The following is a 21,724-nucleotide window of genomic DNA, read 5'->3' on the forward strand; positions in this document are numbered from 1 at the left end:
GTGTGCGTGTTGTTTATTTATTGATCTTAAGAACTTTTGATGTGTCATTTCTTTTTTTTTTTAATTGAATTTTTTGAGGTGGTTGTAGGTACAAAGAGCTGAGTTAGTATCATAGAGTGATGTGTTAATTTTTGATAATATTAGTTTTCTCTGAAGTTCTGAGAAGCTGAAAGTAAAAAGTTCATGCTGTAACCCCAAGTTGAGAAAATCAGAATTGGGGGAGGGGCTAGTTATAAAACCAGTATTGAAGTCAATAAATCACTACAGAATTGGGAGTGCAAAACTCAATAATTAATGTGTGAAATGCTTATGAGTTAAAAACAGAGTTGATAATAATAATAGCTACCATTCTTTAGAAGATTAACCATGTGCTCATCTCTGTATTTATATATTTTATGTGGATTATCCTATATAGATACTGTATTAATAACCCTCTGAGTATTATAGTTCTACACACCTTATTTACAGGGGAGAAAACTGAAGTATGGAGGAATTAAGCTGCCTTAATTGCAGAACTAGTCAGTGACTAAAACCTTATTGACACTCAATTAGTTCTGCCTTTCAGTCTGGTGCTATTAACTGAACACAGAGTCCTTATTCTAGACCTGTCTCTGCCCCACACATGTCATGGAGAAACTGAGGCAAAGAGAGATTTCGTGCGTGTTTGTTCATTTGTTCACAGAACAAATTGGAGTGGGGTTCCCAGGCATATCTGTACATTAGAACCAGCTGAAAGAAAGTGAAATTTAAAGTGAAGTCGCTAAGTCTTTTCCGACTCTTTGCGACCCCGTGGACTGTAGCCTGACAGGTTCCTCTGTCCATGGGATTTCCCAGGCAAGAACACTGGAGTGGGTTGCCATTTCCTCCTCCAGGGGATCTTCCCAACCCAGGGATCGAACCCAGGTCTCCTGCAATGCAGGCAGACTCTTTACCCTCTGAGCCACAGGAAGCTAAGGAACCAGCTGAGGCTTCTTTTAAATATTCCAAGTTCAGTCTACACCCTAGTGTGTGTGCATGCATGCATGCCAGGTTGCGTCAGTCGTGTCCAGTTCTCTAAGACTCTACGGACTATGGCCCACCAGGCTCCTCCGTCCTTGCAATTCTCCAGGCAAGAATACTGGACTGGGTTGCCTTGTCCTCCTCCAGGAGATCTTCCCAACCCAGGGATCTACTGGGGTTAAATGACAATTTCAGGAGGACACAACATTGGTAATTTGGGGGATGAGATTTCAATTTGCATATGACTGAACTGAACTGAACTGATGGGAAGCATTTAGTTAGAGGAAGTGCTTGAAAGGGGCTCACTGTACTCATTCACAAGCCATTTTCCTTATTAGGCACTCCCCCCACCCCCCATTGGTTGGCGATTCCCAAAAGAATCTGCTTCAACTCATCACATGGAGAACTTGATTATGGACCTAGCCTTGAACTGAGAACGTAATTCACTGGATCCTCCCACAGAGTACATGAGAAAACTGAAGTGGAGAGAACGAAGGCAACCTGTTTAAAGTCACAGATTGGTTAGTGGTGGAGCCAGGATTCAAAGCGCAAGTCAGCTTGACTCAGAACTCAGGACAGTGGAATCTGGGTGTACTATTCTATTTTAAGGTCACTTGTTGTTTGCGTCCATCCTTAGAAGACCTGGGAGCCCGTCAGCATTGTGGGCTCCTGACATTTCAGTCTGCTGACGCTGCCTCTCCCTAAGCTTTGGGATTTGGAGCATCTGTATTTAGCGTGAGTCTGGTTGCTCCCATGTTGAGAGTCTTAACCATGCTAACTGCTATGCTTAGAGCCTTGTCTATATTTAGGTTCCAGCTGTTCCTGCTGATGAAACTGCTGGGGCACAGAAACTATCTCCATTTTGAGTTCCCCATTTTGAGTTTTTGTTTTTTTTTTCCAACTGAAAAAAAACCAAAGAGATCTTCCACCATCATCCTTGAAACCCACGCATCAGGCACTGCCCCTCCGACAGGGTCTGTTGTCAGGGGAGATCTCGCTGGGTGTCCTTTTGTGATATTCTTAGCTCCCAGTCATAGCTCTGTAACGCCACACCACTTTAAGAATTCCTTATCTTACATTGTGTGACAAATCATGGAATAGTTACATAGAATCTAGACTCTCCTAAGCACCCATGAATGGAGATTCTTAGTCATTGTTCAGTCACTCAGTTGTGTCTGATTCTTTGTGGCCCCATAGACTGCAGCACGCCAGGCCTCCCTGTCCATCACCAACTCCCAGAGTCCACCCAAACCCATGTCCATTGAGTCGGTGATGCCATCCAACCATCTCATTCTCTGTCGTCCCCTTCTCTTCCTGCCCTCAATCTTTCCCAGCATCAGGGTCTTTTCCAATAAGTCATTTCTTTGCATCAGGTGGCCAAAGTGTTGGAGCTTCAGCTTCAGCATCAGTCCTTCCAATGAATATTCAGGACTGATTTCCTTTAGGATGGACTGGTTGGATCTCCTTGCAGTCCAAGGGACTCTTGAGAGTCTTCTCCAACACCACAGTTCAAAAGCATCAATTCTTCGGCGCTCAGCTTTCTTTATAGTCAGTCCCACTCTCACATCTATTACATGACCACTGGAAAAACCATAGCCTCGACTATACAGGCCTTTGTTTGCAAAGTGATGTCTCTGCTTTTTAATACACTATCTAGGTTTGTCATAGCTTTTTTCCCCAAGGAGCAAGCGCCTTTTAATTTCATGGCTGCAGTCACCATCTGCAGTAATTTTGCAGCCCAAGAAAAGAAAGTCTGTCATTGTTTCCATTGTTTCCCCATCTATTTGCTGTGAAGTAATGGGACCAGATGCCATGATCTTCATTTTTTGAATGTTGAGTTTTAAGCCAGCTTTTTCACTCTCCTCTTTCACTTTCATCAAGAGGCTCTTTAGTTCCACTTCGCTTTCTGCCATAAAGGTGGTGTCATCTGCGTCTCTGAGGTTATTGATATTTCTCCCAGCAATCTTGATTCCAGCTTGTGCCTCATTCAGTCTGGCATTTAGCATGATGTACTCTGCATGTAAGTTAAATAAGCAGGGTGACAATATACAGCCTTGACATACTCCTTTCCTGATTTGGAACCAGTTTGTTGTTCCATGTCTAGTTCTAACTGTTACTTCTTGACCTGCATACAGGTTTCTCAGGAGGCAGGTCAGGTGGTCTGGTATTCCCATCTCTTGAAGACTTTTCCACAGTTTGTTGTGATCCACACAGTTAAAGGCTTTAATGTAGTCGATGAAGCAGATGTTTATCTGGAACTCTCTTGCTTTTTCGATGATCTAACAGATGTTGGCAATTTGAACTCTGGTTCCTCTGCCTTTTCTAAATTCAGCTTGTATATCTGTAAGTTTTCAGTTCATGTACCGTTGAAGCCTGGCTTGGAGGATTTTGCACTTGGCCTTGCCAGTATGTGAAATGAGTACAATTGTGCAGTAGTTTGAGCATTCTTTGGCATTGCCCTTCTTTCATGTTGGAATGGAAGCTGACTTTTTCCAATCCTATGGCTGCTGCTGAGTTTTCCAAATTTGCTGGCATATTGAGTACAGCACTTTCAGAGCATCTTTTAGGCTATGAAATAGCTCAGCTGGAATTCCATCACCTCCACTAGCTGTGTTTGTAATGATGCTTCCTAAGGCCCACTTAACTTCGCATTCCAGAATGTCTGGCTCTAGGTGAGTGATCACACCATCGTGGTTATCTGGGTCGTGAAGATCTTTTTTTAATACAGTTCTTCTGTGTGTTCCTGCCACCTTTTCTTAATATCTTCTGCTTCTGTTTGTTCTGTAACATTTCTGTCCTTTATTGTGTCCATCTTTGCATGAAATGTTCCCTTGGTATCTCTAAATTTCTTGAAGAGATCTCTAGTCTTTCCCATTCTATTTATTGTTTTCCCCTATATCTTGGGATTGTTCACTTAAGATTGCTTTCTTATCCCTCCTTAGATTCTTAGAGCAGAATATGAATTGAATATTATTTGTATTGCCTTTTGGTAATTTTATACATTTCATTTTAAAATCAACAGAGTTGCTAATTTTAACTTAATTAGTAGAACATTTATAAAATACTTATACAGTCATTTAATTGCAAATATTATTTTCTGGTTCATTTTCTGTCCTAGCACTTGAGACATGGAAAATTCATAAACACATTGAATGAACACGTGAATTTGGTTTACCAAGTCCAGAAGTAGTAGACAGAGAAGGCAGCCTGATGCTCTGCTTTGTGTCTTGAAATTCTTAATGCTTTGTAAAAAGGGCCTCCCATTTTCACTTTCCCTGGTCGCCACAGATTGTGTATAGGAGTGCAGGTTTGTGGAGCCAGTCCTGAATGGAGGGAGTGTATGAAAGCATAGCCTCAGGCACCGAAATCCTGGGTTTGCCAGAAAATGCCTTGGGTTTTTCCATGCCAGAGTATGGAAACCTGAATGAAATTTTTGGCCAACCCAATAAGTGGCACTGGTAGGGGGTGTGGGGAGTGGGATTCGTGGACTCCTGTGTAAATGTATTGGTCACAGAGACCTAAAAAAAATTTTTTTTTTTAATTCTATAGAATTTAAGACATACATAAAAGGATTTCCTATAGAATTAGGTTGAATAATTATGCTTTATATAACCCTGCCTACAGTTCTCATGTACATAATTGTGATTCATAAAACACAACTTCATTTAGTACCTCCATTTAATTTGTAAATGCTAAAAGTTTAGCCATTAATACGTGAGGGGGGTCAGACAGTCAAGTCATCAGTGACATAATTGAAGCCCTTTCCGGAACTTATCTGAATGAATTAAAATGAGCTTTCCTGTCCTTGTCCATAGGGGTAAAAACATGTGAAAATGTAACAGTAATTTTAAAAGAATACATATTTGAACTTAATTAAATTCTTATTCAAAAACAAGTTGCAAATGCCTCGCTCTGGAGAGTCTCAGATCAGATACAGGACCTGTGTCACAGGACCTCGGCTTGTTACCCACCTGTGGGCAGGAGATGAGAGACTGCAACAGAGGTTCCTGCATGAAGCCAGGCTCCTACAGGCGTGTCTCCTCAGTAAAAGAGGATTTAAATAGCTCTACCTGTGAAACTGCAAGTGGCAAGCAGTTTTTCTATCTATCAGGCCTGTAAGTGAACGTGTGGATAGAGAGAGGGCTGTGGAAGTTACACTTCAGACCTGGGCTCAGTAGGTAAAGGGTTCAAATTTACACAGCTTATGAATTATGAATGCAATTTCAAAAATGAACATTTTAAACACCACCGAATTCTGTGAAACAATGGATCACTCTGTAAAGGCAAAGATCAAATATCTTTAGGACACGCCCACAACCCAGGACACGCAGGATTCTAATGGCATCGAGACTAAGGATAAGACACGATGGACACTCGGGAATAGACCACAGGGAGGGAGAGCAAGCAAACACGGGGCGAGGAGGACTCACGCTTGAAAACTGGATAGAAGGGGATCTTCTCAAAGAAACCAAAAGACTGATTTCTAAAATCATTTGAGGGATAGAGAAGAACTAGCAAATGTCACAGAAGAGAAAGTGAAAATCAACTAGAGAATTATAAACTAATCAGATATAATTACAAGCAAAAATGTAGTACAGACAGTTAAAACTCAATAGGTACATTAATAGGCAGATTTCATCATTTAAAAATTATTTATTTATTTATTTTTGGCTGTGTTGGGTCTTTGTTGTTGCATAGGCTTATATATAAATATATATATCCTTCATTATGCATAATTATGCATAGTTTTAAATAGAGTGATTGATAGTGCAAAATATCTTAAAAAGAAAATCAAAATGAAGAGAGCATTTAAAAAGAAGCCAGCAGAAAAGACAGTTTTACCTCCAAAAAATTAATTTGATTACTTGAATTTATATCAAGCAGAAGTTAGTGAAATATCTTCAGAGTACTAATGGAAAATATATATCATAAAATTCTATACCCAGTTTAATAGCATTTAACAGGTAATTTGAAATGAAGACAGGATAAAATCTGAATTTTCCCTTCATAGACTCTGCTGAAAGAAATACCAAAGTTGTAGTTCAGAAAGAAATTGAATCTGTAACAAACAAGTTAGATGCAAAGAGAAATTCAGTTCAAACATATAGGTGAATGTATTAATAAATCCAAATATAGATGGTTAAAGAATAAAATCATATTAATTTTGATAGAGTAAGGCATGCTAAAATATCAGAAGGCCATAAGATGAAGAAGGGTGGAGAAATGTTATAACTTTAGACTTTGTTGCCAAGTGTGGAGCTTAATGTTTAAATGTAACTGCTAAAGGCATTAAAAATAGTGAATTAATTAACTACAAATGAGTATAGAAGGGAAAGGTGAATAAATTAAAATCTATAAATCTAATAGATTATCAGAAAGGGATAAAAGGGGAAAAGCAATGATTAACTTCAAACAAATGGTAAAAATAAACCTAAATCAATCAAACTAAATATGAACATACTACTTTTCCAGGTATAGTACAGAAATTATTGACAAAATTGGAAACAAAAATAGTAGAAATTTGAGTTCTTTACAAAGGATACAGTGAAAATGTAATGACAGAAAAATTGAAACAGAGCTGGAGAGAGATCTGCTAAAAGGAAGAACAGGTATGTTATCCTAATAGAAGACAAAATGGACTTTAACAAAAGTGTCACCCTAAAAAAGGAAAAGAGCTCCAGAAAAACATATACTTTTGCTTTATTGACTACACCAAAGCCTTTGACAGTGTGGATCACAACAAACTGTAGAAAGTTCTTAAAGAGGTGGGAGTACCAGAACGCCTGACCTGCCTCCTGAGAAATCTGTGTGCAGGTCAAGAAGCAACAGTTAGAACTGGACATGAAACAACAGAGTGGTTCCAAATCAGGAAAGGAGTACATCAAGGCTGTATATTGTCATCCTGCTTATTTAACTTATATGCAGAGTACATCATGAGAAGCGCTGGGCTGAAAGAAGCACAAGCTGGAATCAAGATTGCCGGGGGAAGTATCAATAACCTCAGATATGCAGATGACACCACTCCTATGGCAGAAAGTGAAGAGGAACTAAAGAGCCTCTTGATGAAGGTGAAAGAGGAGAGTGAAAAAGTTGGCTTAAAGCTCAACATTCAGAAAACTAAGATCATGGCATCTGGTCCCATCACTTCATGGGAGATAGATGGGGAGACAATGGAAACAGTGGCTGAGTATTTTTTGGGGGCTCCAAAATCACTGCAGATGGTGACTGCAGCCATGAAATGAAAAAAAAAAAAAAAATGTTTGCCCCTTGGAAGTAAATGTTAACCTGTATTAAATCTGAGTGGCAGTTTCACTGGATATTTTATATACATCTTTGCACTATTAAGTCTTTGAAATATTTTTTAGTAACATTTTAAAAAGTTCAGTGGCTTTTGCATGTTAAAAATTAGGAATCTATTGTTCCAATTAAGTCATTTGAGCTATGTTAGAGTTTTATTATGTGTGTGTATACATGTGTGTATGTATATATATAAATTTATGCATTCAGTAAATATTTGTTAAATGCCTACTGTTTTCCAGCTGTGAAGGCAGGTTAGGAGTTTAGCATGTGAGGATGAATGTCAGAAGACTGGGTTTGGTTATCCCACTGTTGTTTAGTTGCTCACTAGTTTCCGAGTCTTTTGTGATCCCATGCCCGCCAGGCTCCTCTGTCCATGGGATTTCCCAGGCAAGAACACTGGAGCAGGTTTATCATCTCTTCCTCCAGAGGATCTTCCCAACCCAGAGATCACGCTTGGGTCCTGCACTGGCAGGTGGATTCTTTACCACTGGGCCAGCAGGGAAGCCCAACTTATCCTGTAGAAATCTAAAAATCTCCAGCTTTTTAACACAAAAGGTTATTTTGAATTGATGCAAAGCTCATTGCAAAGTCATATGTTCTTAGTGTGATGTGGGCATAAGCAGCCTCTACAATTTCTGGAACACAAGCTTTTGGTCTTTGTGGAAGGAAAAATGAGAAGATGAAAAAATCATAGGCCAGTTCTTATATGTTTTTACCCCTGAAAATTCTCAGTCACCCTTGTCTTCCACTGATGAAAGAAATTCCAATGGCCCTGCCTAAGCTCAAATAGGCAGCAGGTGTCGAGAAGAACTAGAAAGATCTGCTTAGCTCGATGTGCAAGAAACACCATTTTTCTGCCATCATGGAACTAGCAGTCAAGTATAATACCTAGATCAGATTCCTTAATCTCGTTACTGTTGACATTTTGTATTAGATAATTCTTTGTTGTGGGGGTGGGGTGTCTTCTGCATTGTAGAATGTTTAGAGACAGTGACATCTCCCAGGTATGAAACCCCAAATATCTCCAGACATTGTCTTGCTCTCTGGATACTGGGGCAGGGGGCGGGGGTTGTTCCCAGTTGAGAAACACTGTTCTAAAAGAGATCAAAGAAATATTTTGTAGAACAGGTGGTAAATCTGTGAGATTTCATAAGAGGAAGTAGCAAGTGATGAAAATATAAGTAAATTTGTCTCCAAATGTATGTTGCTTCATTTATAGTCCTTCTTAACAATATGAGAAAATCTCCCTTATCTGTTTTATTTGTTCCCCGAAGGATGACAATCCTAGACTCCTATCATTTGGCCATTGTTTCCCATGTCAGTGGAAAAGATCCCTTTCGACAGGTATTTGGGCACATCAATCAAGGTGCCATCCAGAAATGGTGTTTCCTAGAGCCCTGGCAAAGGGGTACAAATATCAAAAGCGCAAGACTTGATAAGAACCACAACTTCTTTATCCATTCACCCGTCAGTGGGCATCCTGGCTGCTTCTTTGTCCTAGCTGTTGTGAATAATGGTGCAGTGAACACTGGGGCGCACGTGTCTCAATTATGGTTTCCTCAAGGTATATGTGCAGTATCGGGATTGCTGGGTCCTATGGTGGTCTTTATCCCTAGTTCTTAAAGGAATCTTCATACTGTTCTCCACAGTGGCTGGGGTGGGAGTTGGGGGTGGGGTTCAAGAGGGAGGGGCCGTATGTATACCGACGGCTGATTCATGCTGATGTATGGCAGACACCAACGCAATATTGTAAAGCAATTATCCTCCACTTAAAAATAAATGAAGTTAAAAAAGGCACAAGGCTGAATTCAAGAGGTAATCATGGGAAGCCAGGAAATGGTGGTCAGTTATTGGAGGTAATGCTGAAAGAACATACGAGGATGGTGAAAACAAGAAAAAGACGGAGAACCAGGGGCCAGATGGTCTCTGCAGTGAAGCCCTTGAAGGCAGAAACGGACGAGACGTATTGATGTCTGTATTCAGTCCTGGGCGAAGATGTGTACGTGCAAAGGCCCCTGATTGATGGATGGGCAGGAAAGGTACAGAGAGTCACCATTGATAAACACATTGGTAAAAACCAAATGGTTGGAGATGAATCCCAGGGAGGGGTTCGGCTATCTAAGGAGGGTGGAGACAAGGTTATTCAGCATGAGTGCTGCAGAGAAAGAGAGAAAGATAATCAGGCGAAAGTTGAGACAAGCCTAGGTGTTTTCTGTCAAGTTGCCTTAGGTGTCAATGATATGAAAGAGTTCATATCTTTTTACCTTATGGAGCAGGAAAATTACAGTGCAATGTGTGTGCTTGCAATTTATTCAGTTATTATCAATATTTATGTGCTAATTCATGGTATAATAAATTGAAGAAACTTTCCCATAAAATGAATCCACTGACATTTTGTGTAATGCTGGACACTAAACCTATTTGCTTTAAATTAAATCCTTTAATTAGCGAGTAATTCTTTAGCATCTTTCTCTATAAATTATTTTCCTAGATAAATTTAGCAAATAGATCCATCCTATGCCGACAGCTATGTTTAATGTTTACAAAAAAAGAATAATATATGCTTATTATAAATAATTCAAGCAATAAAGACATATATAAAATGAGCGTTCTCTCTTCTGCCACTAATTCAGTTCCCGAACTTTTGTAAGAACCACTTTAAACTGTAAACACTTCTCAGATTATTTTTTAGTCTTTACCTTTTTTTAAAATTTGTGTAAAGTTTGTTTCCAAAGAGTTACTTTTGTCAACCATTTACTAATTTCTATTTTTATTGCATTCTGTATTTGTTTTGTGAATATTTACATAGAAGCCCCATTATTAACAAATATACTGTTAATCACTATTCTCAGCAGCTTTGTCTGCTCTTTATTATTTCTTGTACATCTGTCTTCATTTTTCCCTTCAATTCATTTTTTGATTTGCATACACATGTCATATTTCTTATGCAAACTGGTAAGCCACTATGAAGAACAGTGTGGAGATTCCTTAAAAAACTGGGAGCAGAACTGCCATACAACCCAGTCATCCCACTGCTGGGCCTATAGCCTGAGAAAACCAGAATTGAAAGAGACACATGTTGCCCAGTGTTCACTGCAGCAGTGTTTGCAATAGCTAAGACGTGGAAGCAACCGGGATGTCCATCAGCAGAGGAATGGAGAAGGAAGTAGTGGTTTGTATACACAACAGAATATTACTCAGCCATAAAAAGGAGCAAGTGTGAGTCAGTTCTAAGCAGGTGAATGAACCTGTAGCCTATTATACAGAGTGAAGTAAGTCAGAAAGAGAAAGACACATACTGCATATTAACACACACACACATATATATATATAGAATTTAGAAAGATGGTACCAAGACCCTACATTCAGGGCAGCAAAGGAGACACAGATTTAAAGAACAGAATTTTGGACTCAGTGGGACGGGTGAGGGTGGGATGATTTGAGAGAATAGCATTGAAATATGTACATTACCACATGTGAAATAGATGACCTGTGTAAGCTAGATGCATGAAGCAGGGCACCCAAAGCCAGTGCTCTGGGACAACCAGAGGAATGGGGTGGGGAGGGAGGAGGGAGGGGATTCAGGATGGGGAGGGCGAATGTATACCTGTGGCTGAGACATGCTGGTGTGTGGCAGAAACCATCACAATACTGTAAAGTAATTATCCTCCTACTAAAAGTAATTGAGTTTTAAAAGTTCCAGGGATTGTAATTCTGAATATTTCGGAGAGTGGATGTATGTTTGCTATTCATTCGCCCACTCGAGTACCAATCTTTGCAACCCCCGTGGACTTCAGTACACCTAGCCCCCTGTCCCTCACCATCTCCCAAAGTTTGCCCAAGTTCATGTTTATTGCATTGGTGATGCTGTCCAGCCGTCTCATCCTCTGATGCCCTCTTCTTCTTCTGTCTATCCCAGAATCAGGGACTTTTCCAATGAGTCATCTGTTCCCATCAGATGACCAAAATACTGGAGCTTCAGCTTCAGCATCAGTCCTTCCAGGGAACATTCAGGTTTGATCTCCCTTAAGCTTGACTAGTTTGACCTCCTTGCTGTCCAAGGGACTTTCAGGAGTCTTCTCTAGCACCTCAGTTTGAAGGTATCAATTCTTTGGTGTTCTGCCTTCGTTATGGCCAAGTTCTCACAACCGTCTGTGACCACAGGTAATTTATCTTTTGTTTTGGTTTTGTTTTATTAGCATCTCTTGTTACAAACAAGTTTGGTTCATATTATTTCTAGGTAGCCTTTCTGCCTTCTCACTGGTGGCTCGTAGGAGTCCTTTTTTTATCCTTGGAGATCACACTGTTCAGAAGTGAGGGGTGTGGGGATGCACGGACACCTCTGTATTCTGGGTTTGAGTGTCTTTTCTTGCTTTAAACTTCTGAAAGTGAAAGTCTCAGTCACTCCGTCGTGTCTGACTCTTTGTGACCCCATGGACTGTAGCCCACCAGGCTCCTCTGTCCATGGAATTCTCCAGGCAAGGATACTGGAGTGGGTTGCCATTTTCTTTTCAAGGGGATCTTTCTGATCCAGGGATGGAACCTGCATCTCTTGCAGGCAGACTCTTTACCAGCTGAGCCACCTGGGAAGCCCTTCAAACTTCTAGAACTCTGGTTTAATCTGTTGCCAATGGTAATTTATACTTCTGTTGAGTTTTCTTCTCTTTCTTTCTCCTTCCCATTTGCCCTCCCCCAGCCTGCTTTAAATTTCAGCAGCCATGCTTTTAATTTCTGGGAAAAAGTAAACTGGGATTTTGGTTTTGGATTTGTCTTTTAAAGAACAGGTCTATTTTGGGTGCTATAGTAACATCTTGCAAACCTTTGAAGATACAAATCATACACTTGTTTTTCTCCAAGATTTCTTCTCACTCCTGATTTAGCCCCATTTTTCAGAGTTAGTCCTTGTTTTTAGTCTTTCCTGCCAGTGGTTTTCTGCCAGCATTTGTTGCTTTGGACAGTTTGCTTAGATATGTAACTAAGTGGTGACTGACCAGAGCTGCTGATGGAGGCTGTTAGCTCAGTGCTCTTGAACATCCTGTGGTTAGCTATAGGATGCTGCCGGAAACCTGAGTCCAATTGTCTTATGTGTTATGTGACTGTGGACCACCTGTGTTCTAAAGAAGGGGGTCTCTTCTGCTAGTCCAAATGCTCCCTGGAGTCTGACCCAGCTTCATCCTCCAGCCTCTTCATCCACTGTGTGTTTCCTAAGGAACTGCTCACTTTATTTAGCAACATGTACTTAACAGGCTTTGCAGGTGGATAAGTGGTAAAGAATCCACCTGCCAACGCAAGAGACACAAGAAATGTGGGTTTGATCCCTGAGTGGGAGAAGATCCCCTGGAGGAGGGCATGGCAACCCACTCCAGTATTCTTGCCTGGAGAATCCCATGGACAGAAGAGCCTGGCGGGCTGCAGTCCATAGGGTCTCAAAGAGTTGGACATGACTGAAGTGACTTGGCACACACACGTGCAACTGACTTAATACCATTTGCTCTGGTTTCTCAGTAATCATCATACTTGGAAATTCTTGCAAGGAAGACTATCTAAACTCATTAACAAATGTAGTAGAACTTTTGTATATGCTGTGTGTTATAACTAAGGCAGTTATTAAAACTTTAAGTTCAAAGACATTTAAGCAAGTGTTTTTTTGAGGTTTGTACTTCATGTATCTTGAAGCCTATATACTTTTTCAATAGTCAAGCATAATTGTAGCTCTTAAACACTGATCCTATTTTAACCTGTGCTGATTATACATTTCTTAGCTCTTTTGGGTTTTACTTTAGGTTTGAGCTTATATACTTTAAAACTTCCATAAATTCCTCAAATTTGTGTTCTGTTAATGCTCCTCCTCTACTTTTCATGGCTAATATTGATTTATGTTTAATTTACCATTTTTTTTCCTATTATTCTAATGAGATTTGGGGAGATAGAAAACACTCAATACCGTTGTCAAGTCAACAGTCTCTGACTAGGAGCCTGCAATCATTTTTGATTGAGAAAGTCTCAATTTTCTGTATGTGTTTTTAATAAATATAGTCTACTGCCAATACTTACATATAGACAGAACTGACCTGGAGAATGTTCTGAAGTCTGTGATCTAACGTGGTGGGTGGACACCCCTGGTGGAATCAAGATGCTTCAAAAGACAAGAATAAGCCGTTTACTTCCTTGCTGAGTGAGCGTGAAAGTGATGCCCACTCTGGAAACTGTCCCCCAAGCTGCCGTGTTATACAATATCCCCATCTCATGATAGCCATGTTCAATCCTGCTTTGATATGAGGCTGTTCTTATTAGATTGCAATCTAGGGGCCACAATTTATTCACTGTTATTCCCAACTGTGGGGCATTTTCTAAAGCACGTGCATTTACTGGAGGAAAGAGTGAGAGAGAATGTGGAAGCAGAGAGGGGGTGAGGGAGGCAGAGGGGGACAGAGAGAGAAAGGGATTGGATGAGGAAACTTTCATAACTGAATGCAAATAAGCTCTTAGTGTTAAAACACATTTGTAGAATATACTGTAACACAGGAGTAGCCAAATCTTTGATTGATTAATAGGATCAATACTTTGGATAAAGTTTAGAAAGTGCTGTGCATTTCAGTCTCACCCTATGAATGTTAAGAGTTCGGGCAGTAACTGGTTAAGATGACAGGGAGGAGGTGGACCATGTACCCTTCTAAGAACATGGTGTTGAAAAAAGGCGCTTCTTCTCCCCAGAAAAATGCAAGTGAAATGGTGTCAATCATTTCAGAAAGGGGGTGGGATCTCTGGATTCAAAATCCTTGTTGTAGAAAGTTTGACAATATCATGCACATGTATTGATTGTTTCATGTATCTTGAACTATTAATACCTGAAAGAAATAAAAGATACAAAGAGAGGGAGGAGGAAGAAAGCCACTACCTGCTGGGGTCCTTTTTAAAATGGTTTATTTATATGTGATGTAAAATACAAGGTTTTTTTGTGTAGCATAATCAGAAGTCTTGAAGACCTGAATTTCAGCTCTGCACCTTAGCAAAGATGTGATCTTGGGTAAAATTGCTGCATCCTTGCATGTCTCAATAGCTCCCTCCTTAAAATGGAATCAGGATCATTTCCTACCTTCTACAAGACATTATTGTCTGCATTAAATGACTGTTTTCTAGATTTGATTTTTGTATCAATTGATGTTTATAACCATATTTATTTACTTTCCTAATTTACTATTAGTTAGATTTCATCCAGGACTTTATTGTATGCATCAAAAATTTAAAATTTCTAAGAAATATCAAATTATAGTGTTTTGTGGATTAAATCTGATGGTAGAAAGGGATAGAGTCTTCTTGTCTTGAACTCATCAGTGTCAGTTGGGTAATAGTCCAGTATTGGGTCTATTCTTGGGCGGTTTGCTTCTATTTTAATGACAGACATATTTGGTAAGAGCCAATTAAACTCTGATGAAGTTTACACATGTGTGTTGTTTTCTAAGAATAAATATACTGTTCTTCAATATTTCAGGTGCTTTAAAATAGCCATCTTGTCATACTTTGTATTTATTTCCATGAAAAGCTTTCTACTAGGGACTTTTTTGCTTACATGTACTTAAATATTTTGGAAACAGTGAATGGTGGAATTTACTCGTAAATTATTGCAGTTATGTGCAAAAATAAATCAAGCTCTAAGTAATTATTTATTATGCTTCTGGGACCAATTTAGGGAAGATTCATTAACAAAACTTGTAGGAAGCCATGTATCATGTCTCCAATGAGTTATATTAGTAGTGAAACATTTTCAGTTATAATCTGGTGAAATATTCTGTCTAGGATTCTGCCGTGTACCTTTCATTCTTAATAGATAATATTTTCACTGGGGGTGGATACAGGAGAAAGGAAGGAGTGGAAAAAAAAATCAGACAAGATTTATTGAAATAGTTCTGCTTCCACTATTTTGCCTATTCCAAAGATAAACAATGTTTGTCCAAATAATTATTCTTATAGAAGCATAGACATTGTTCGGTTCTCATGAGGAGAGCGTGATGCACGTGGAAAAAAAGTCCAGCTGGTTTTCTTCTTCTTGTGCGATGCATGAATTCATAGAATCCAGTCTGGCTGCAAGATATTTTTGTGGTAATCGGTCAATGGGAGCCTCGTGTCAGTCTAGACCCCATCAGAGAGACTTAGACTGTGGATTTCTAGGCTTGAAATGTGTTTATCACAACTACCTCATATTGTACTCCCAGCCTCTAGACAGGCAGGGATGCAGATCTGAGTCTAAGCAGAGCAAACGCAGCAGATATCCTTTCTTTCCCCTCAGGAAACTCAAGGGCTGCTTTAGAAGTGAACTGATACTGGGAGTAAACACTCATGCCTGGTGTGAATGACCTCAGAGAGACAGCAGTGCGTGGCCCCGGAGAGTTCCTAGTTCACTGCCCAGGAGTGGAACCTGGGTGGCCTGGGTGAAAACCAGGGGCCCTAGCTGTTAGAACACCAGGGGCTAGAGGTTAGAAGAAAAGTTCCCCGGCTCTTGTTTCAAGCAGGCAGGAACTGCAGAGATAGGGCCAGAGTTTATTGTTAGAGACAGCACAGTACGTGGGAGAGCACAGCGAGAAACAGTTTGTGTATTTAAGACAGAAGTAAGGCAGAAATACACACCCAGAGAGAAAGGGTGCAGGCATTCTCTCTCATGGAGAGGAGCCCAGGAGAGAGGTGATTCAAAGCCCTCATATAGGACAGTTCTGCTGGATCTTTTTGGTTGCTGTTTTCCAGTCGTGTCCAAGCCTTTGTGACCTCATGGAATTAGCATGCCAAGCTCCTCTGTCCTCCACTATCTCCCCAAATTTTCTCAGATTCATGCCCTTTGAGCCACTGATGCTATCTAACCATCTCATCCTCTGCCAATGCCTTCTCCTTTTGCCTTCAGTCTTTCCCAGCATCAGGGTCTTTCCCAATATGTCGCCTCTTCACGTCAGGTGGCCAAAGTATTGAAGCTTCAGCTTCAACATCAGGTGAATATTCAGATTAAACTGGTTTGATCTCCTTGCTGTCCAAGGGACTCTCAAGAGTCTTCTCCAACACTACAATTTGAAAGCATCAATTCTTCAGCGCTCAGCCTTCTTTATGGTCCAACTCTCACATCTGTACATGACTACTGGAAAAGGGTCTTTTTTACCTTTGACTAATTATCTTGTTTCTTTTCTCACATCTGACCTGTTCTAGGATACCCCCCAACATGCATGCACAGAGTTTTGCTGCGATGGAGTCCACTGCAGAAGCCTGGGGGATATGTCCACACTTATTATGGGGTGGCGCCCCTTCCCTTTTGGACTCCCAAGAAGCCCTCTTGAGCCTGTGCAGAGAGGGACATTCTCCTTGACCTCAGGCGTAGTCATCTTATCCCTTTAGTTCCGCAGAGTTCAGCTTCTCCTCCAGCTTTGTCCTTGGCGTGCACGGGTGAGAACAAAGCTTCAGTCTCCCTCCCCTTGACAAAGACCAACTTCTGGCCCAGGAGCCCGTCTATCTCCTGCCTCACTGGCGTTTCTTTCCTCGCCAAGGCAGAGAGAATTATGTTGGCAAATTCTGTGTATGCAACTCTTGTGGATTTTGCTCTGTCCCAAAGCTAACTATGTAAATACTCTTTGTCTTGTGACATAGGGGGATTATGTGCATACGGCAAGAACAGCCAAAATGGCTCTGGGTCTTTCTTCCCTACCTTTTATTATTCTGATCTCCATGGGTACCCTACTTTTATCATACATACTACTTTTTAGAATGAGTAAATTTTCTTCACATTTTATTCACTGTCATCTTTTAATCTTGAAGTCTCTTAGAGGTTTTTTGTTTGTTCTCTTTTGCTCATTTGTCTTCATGCAATAGGCTACTAAGGGCAAATGCAATCAGGAAGATGACGAGACTCGTTGTAAGACTTCGATCCCACGTCAGAAGGGACGTTGTTCCTCCATTCTCCTGCTTCTCCTTGATTCTTTTTGTCTCCATTCTACTGTTTCTATTCCTACTGTTACTTCTATTTATATCCTATTCCCTTATAATTTTTATTTTGCTTGTTTTGTCATATTTTGATATTATACTATTTACAAAGCCATAGATTCAGTGGAATCAAAATCTACATATGTGCTGTCCTTAGTCACTCAGTCGTGTCTGACTCTTTGCGACCCCGTGGACTGTAGCCCACCCGGCTCCTCTGTCCTTGGGATTCTCCAGGCAAGAATACTGGAGGGGGTTGCCATGCCCTCCTCCAGGGGATCTTCCCCAGCCCAGGAATCGAACCCAGGTCTCCCGTATTGCAGGCGGATTCTTTACCATCTGAGCCACCAGGGAAGCCCCCAGAAATCTGTATACCCATTACCAAACTTAAGAAATAAAACATAACAATACAACCATTTGCAGAAGGAAGCAGACAGAGAAAGACAGATACATATGGTTTCACTTTTTGGTGGAAACTAAAAAATGATAAAAATTAACTGATTTACAGAACAGAAACAGGCTTACAGACATAGAAAACAAGCTTAGGGTCACCAAAGGGGAAAGGGCAGGGGGATGGGTAAACCAGAAGTCTGGGATGAGCAGGTACACACTACACATAGGAGAGGCGACAAAGAAGGACCTACTGTGTGGCCCAGGGAGCTATGCTCAATGCCTTGTCGGAGGATCCGGAAAAGGGCACGTGTAGAACTGACCCACTCTGCCCTGCACCGGGAGGTAACACAGCATCGTAAATCCACTCCACTCCGATCACAGAAGGGAAGAAGTGCCCGTGCAGTGGGTGACCCTCAGGGCCACTTTAAAATGCCCCTTCTCTTCTTTAGCCACAAGTAGCCACGATCTAGATTTTGGCATTTAAAAACCCCATATTTTACTATTTCATTTTATATTTAAACTTTCTGCAAATTGTATATTTGCCATAACCTTCTGCAACTTGGGCTTCCCTTGTGGCTCAGCTGGTAAAGAATCTGCCTGCAATATGGGAGACCTGGGTTTGATCCCTGGGTTGGGAAGATCCCCTGGAGAAGGGAACAGCTACCCACTCCAGTATTCCAGCCTGGAGAATTCCACGGACTATATAGTCCCTGGGGTCACAAAGAGTTGGACACGACTGAGGGACTTTCACTTTCACTTTCTGCAACTTAATTTCTCCTTGAAATTATTTTTTTAATGAATCATTTTTATTGTATTATTTTCTATTGTGTGGATAAACTACAATTTGTTTTTCATTCTCTAGTTAGTAGATATGGATATTTACAATTCTTCCTATTCCATACATTACTGGAATAAACATTTCACATATATTTTAACACACTGTACACACAATAAGAATTCTGAGGATTGTTTGACTTAGGGTAACTGGGTTTTTAACTTTTATTTTATATTTTTAGCTGATTTACAATGTTATATTAGTTTCAGGTGTACAACAAAGTGACTCAGTTATACATGTATCTATTTTTTTTCCATTCTTTTCCCATTCAGGTTATTACAGAATATTGAGCAGAGTTTCCTGTGCTACACAGTGAGTCCTTAAATAGATATTCCATAGTATTCTCCAAACCAGTCTGACCAAGTTCCCTCTTCTCAGTGTATGAGGATTTGATTCCTTCACATTTTCCCTTAGTATTAATATTTGTATAACTTTGTAATATTTTGATTTCTGTATTTTCTGTTGTTTATTATTTTCTTCCTTCTAACCTTTTAAAATGTATTGTGGCTTTAATTCTGTTCTATGCTAGGCATCTCTCTCAATTTTCAGACTTCTAACAAAAAAATTTAAATTTATAATTTTTATCATGCACACTGATGTAGCTCATCATTACTTGTCTTGATTTGCAGCAATTTTATAATTATTCAGTTTTAAGCAGTTCCTGATTTTCATTCTTGTTACTGAAAGTGTGTGCAAAAATTTCCACTCACCTTTTAGTCGTTTTTGTTGCATTTTTCTTTGTATGGAACCAAACGTGCTTTCCAGCTTGATTGCATTGTGGTTAGAAAAACAAAATCTGTATGAAAGTGATTCTATCTGTTGAGCTTTGGTTTGTGATCTAAAAAGTATTTTCCCCAAAACCCAGACCAATAAAAGCAAGTTTTCATGTCATCTCCCTTTGTGTCCAGGTGAATATTCTCCAGTCTACCTCATACTGAAAACAGTGCTCTGAAGGCCTGAATTTTATGAGGAGTCTCGGCTCCAATGCCTCTCTAAGTAAAGCTAGTTTTTGAAAAATAAATAATGATATGCAAACTACATATCCACAAAAAATGCAAAACGGAACCCTGCTTCTCACCAAACACCAGAATGAACTCCAGATTCATCAAAGATTCAACAGTAAAGAGAAAAACTCTACAATGAAGACTAGAAGAAAAGATGCTTCAGTTTCTTTATAATCCGGATGCAGGAAAGCCTACATAAGACTCAAAATTCAGATGTGATAAAAGATTGATAAATTTAACCCTATAAAATTATAAAAGGAAATATTTTGTGTGAACAAAAAGAAAACTCTGTAAACTAAGAACAGTGTAAATGACAAACTGGGAGAAAGTGTCATGAGTCTGTTATATATATGTGTATATATAAGGGTTCTCATTGCAGTTTATGTGTGATATTTTTATCTGATAAAGGGTGAACAGCCCCAACATGTAAACTCCTAAAGAAACAGAAGATTACTGAAAACCCAATAGAAGAGTAGATAAAATATCTGGGAGGTTCAGATTAAACTTATACATATAGTCTTACAAATACAAATGATGATTATTAAACTTTATTAGTAAATTTAAAATGTAGACTAAAACTACACTGAACTATCATTTCTCACCTTTCAGACTGGCAAGAATTCAAAAATCAAGAAGTGCATACCATTGATGAAACTATGAAGAATTTCTACCCTCATACATTGCTGATAGGCATACACAACCTCTCTGGAGAAGAATTTGTTCAGTTCAGTTCAGTTCAGTCGCTCAGTCATGTCCGACTCTTTGTGACCCCATGAATCGCAGCACACCAGGCCTCCCTGTCCATCACCAACTCCCAGAGTTTGCCCAAACTCATGTCCATCGAGTTGGTGATGCCATCCAGCCATCTCATCCTCTGTCGTCCCCTTCTCCTCCTGCCCCCAGTCCCTCCCAGCATCAGGGTCTTTTCCAATGAGTCAACTCTTCACATCAGGTGGCCGAAGTATTGGAGCTTCAGCTTCAGCATCAGTCCTTCCAATGAACACCCAGGACTGATTTCCTTTAGGATGGACTGGTTGGATCTCCTTGCAGTCCAAGGGACTCTCAAGAGTCTTCTCCAACACCATAGTTCAAAAGCATCAATTTTTATTTATCAAAACTACATAAACATTTCCCATTGAACTTGCAGTAGGTGCCATTTATGGCTATATACGCAGACAAGAAACCTCTACATAACCCAAATACCTTATGTACAAGGTGATTCATGCAGTGTTATTTGTAATAGCATAATTTTGAAAACAACCCAAATAAATATCTATAAAAGCCTGATTTGAATCAACTGTGGTAGACCTACACAAAAGGCTTATTTCTCAGATGTAAAATTGAAGTTGATCTCTATGAACATTTATGGAGTGATTTCTAGAATATATTGATTAGTGAAAAAAATCAAGATGTGGTATAATGTTGCTCATTCTGCATACAGAAGCATGGTCAAGATAAACAGAAAAGTCTGGACAACGGTTGTCAATAGGAGTGGGTGAAAGCAGGACAGAAGGGGTACGGATGAGAAGGAAACCTCGCTGGTATACCTTTGACACAGTGTTTTTATTAAACAGTCTACCCTTTCAAACCATTGTTAGTAAATGAGGATTTTTAAAGTTAAAATTGAGTCTAAATCTATGTCTAATTTTCAAAAGCAACTTCACACATCACCTGAGCCCAAGGTCTAGATGTCTTTCTTGTGGATTTTTTTAAAACCCAATCCACTGGGACTTCCCTGGTGGTCAGGTGTCTAGGCTCCGCATGTCCAATGCTGTGGGCCAGGGTTCGGTCCCTGGCCAGGGAACTGAATCCTACATGAGGCCGCTAAGGGTTCACAGGTCAGAATGAAGATCCTGCGTGCCTTGTTTAAGGCCCAGTGCAGTCAAAATAAATAAGCAGATGTTTAAAAGCCCCGTTCCCACCAGCTCTGTGAGTGCTGCCGCAGTCTCTAACGCTGCTCCGTCTTCCCCCTTGGTTTTTCTTGTTACTTTTGGTATTTTAACTTACTTAGTGAGTAAACAACAACAACAACTTACATTTACATAATTAAAAGGACGTTTGTCGTATTTTATCTGATATTTTTATGTTTTTGCAAAAGATAATTTTTAAGCAAACCAAGTTTGCTGTGGTGCCAGAAGTAAACGGCCTTTTTTCTTGATGCTCTATTTTCCTCTTCTTCTTCCCTCTGTCCCAGCTCTCTCTTCATTCTGTTAATATCTTTCTAATCTTATTGATGGGC

At 40.0% G+C, this 21,724-nt stretch overlaps 1 protein-coding gene across 2 annotated transcripts in view; it reads left to right on the plus strand.

Moving 5' to 3' along the window:
- ZNF385D (zinc finger protein 385D) overlaps positions 1-21,724 on the plus strand; it is a 931,118-nt gene that overhangs the window by 305,238 nt on the left and 604,156 nt on the right. The gene's annotated exons all lie outside the window — the stretch shown is intronic.

Source organism: Cervus elaphus, chromosome 32 (assembly GCF_910594005.1).
Source record: "Cervus elaphus chromosome 32, mCerEla1.1, whole genome shotgun sequence".
Taxonomy (NCBI): domain Eukaryota; kingdom Metazoa; phylum Chordata; class Mammalia; order Artiodactyla; family Cervidae; genus Cervus; species Cervus elaphus.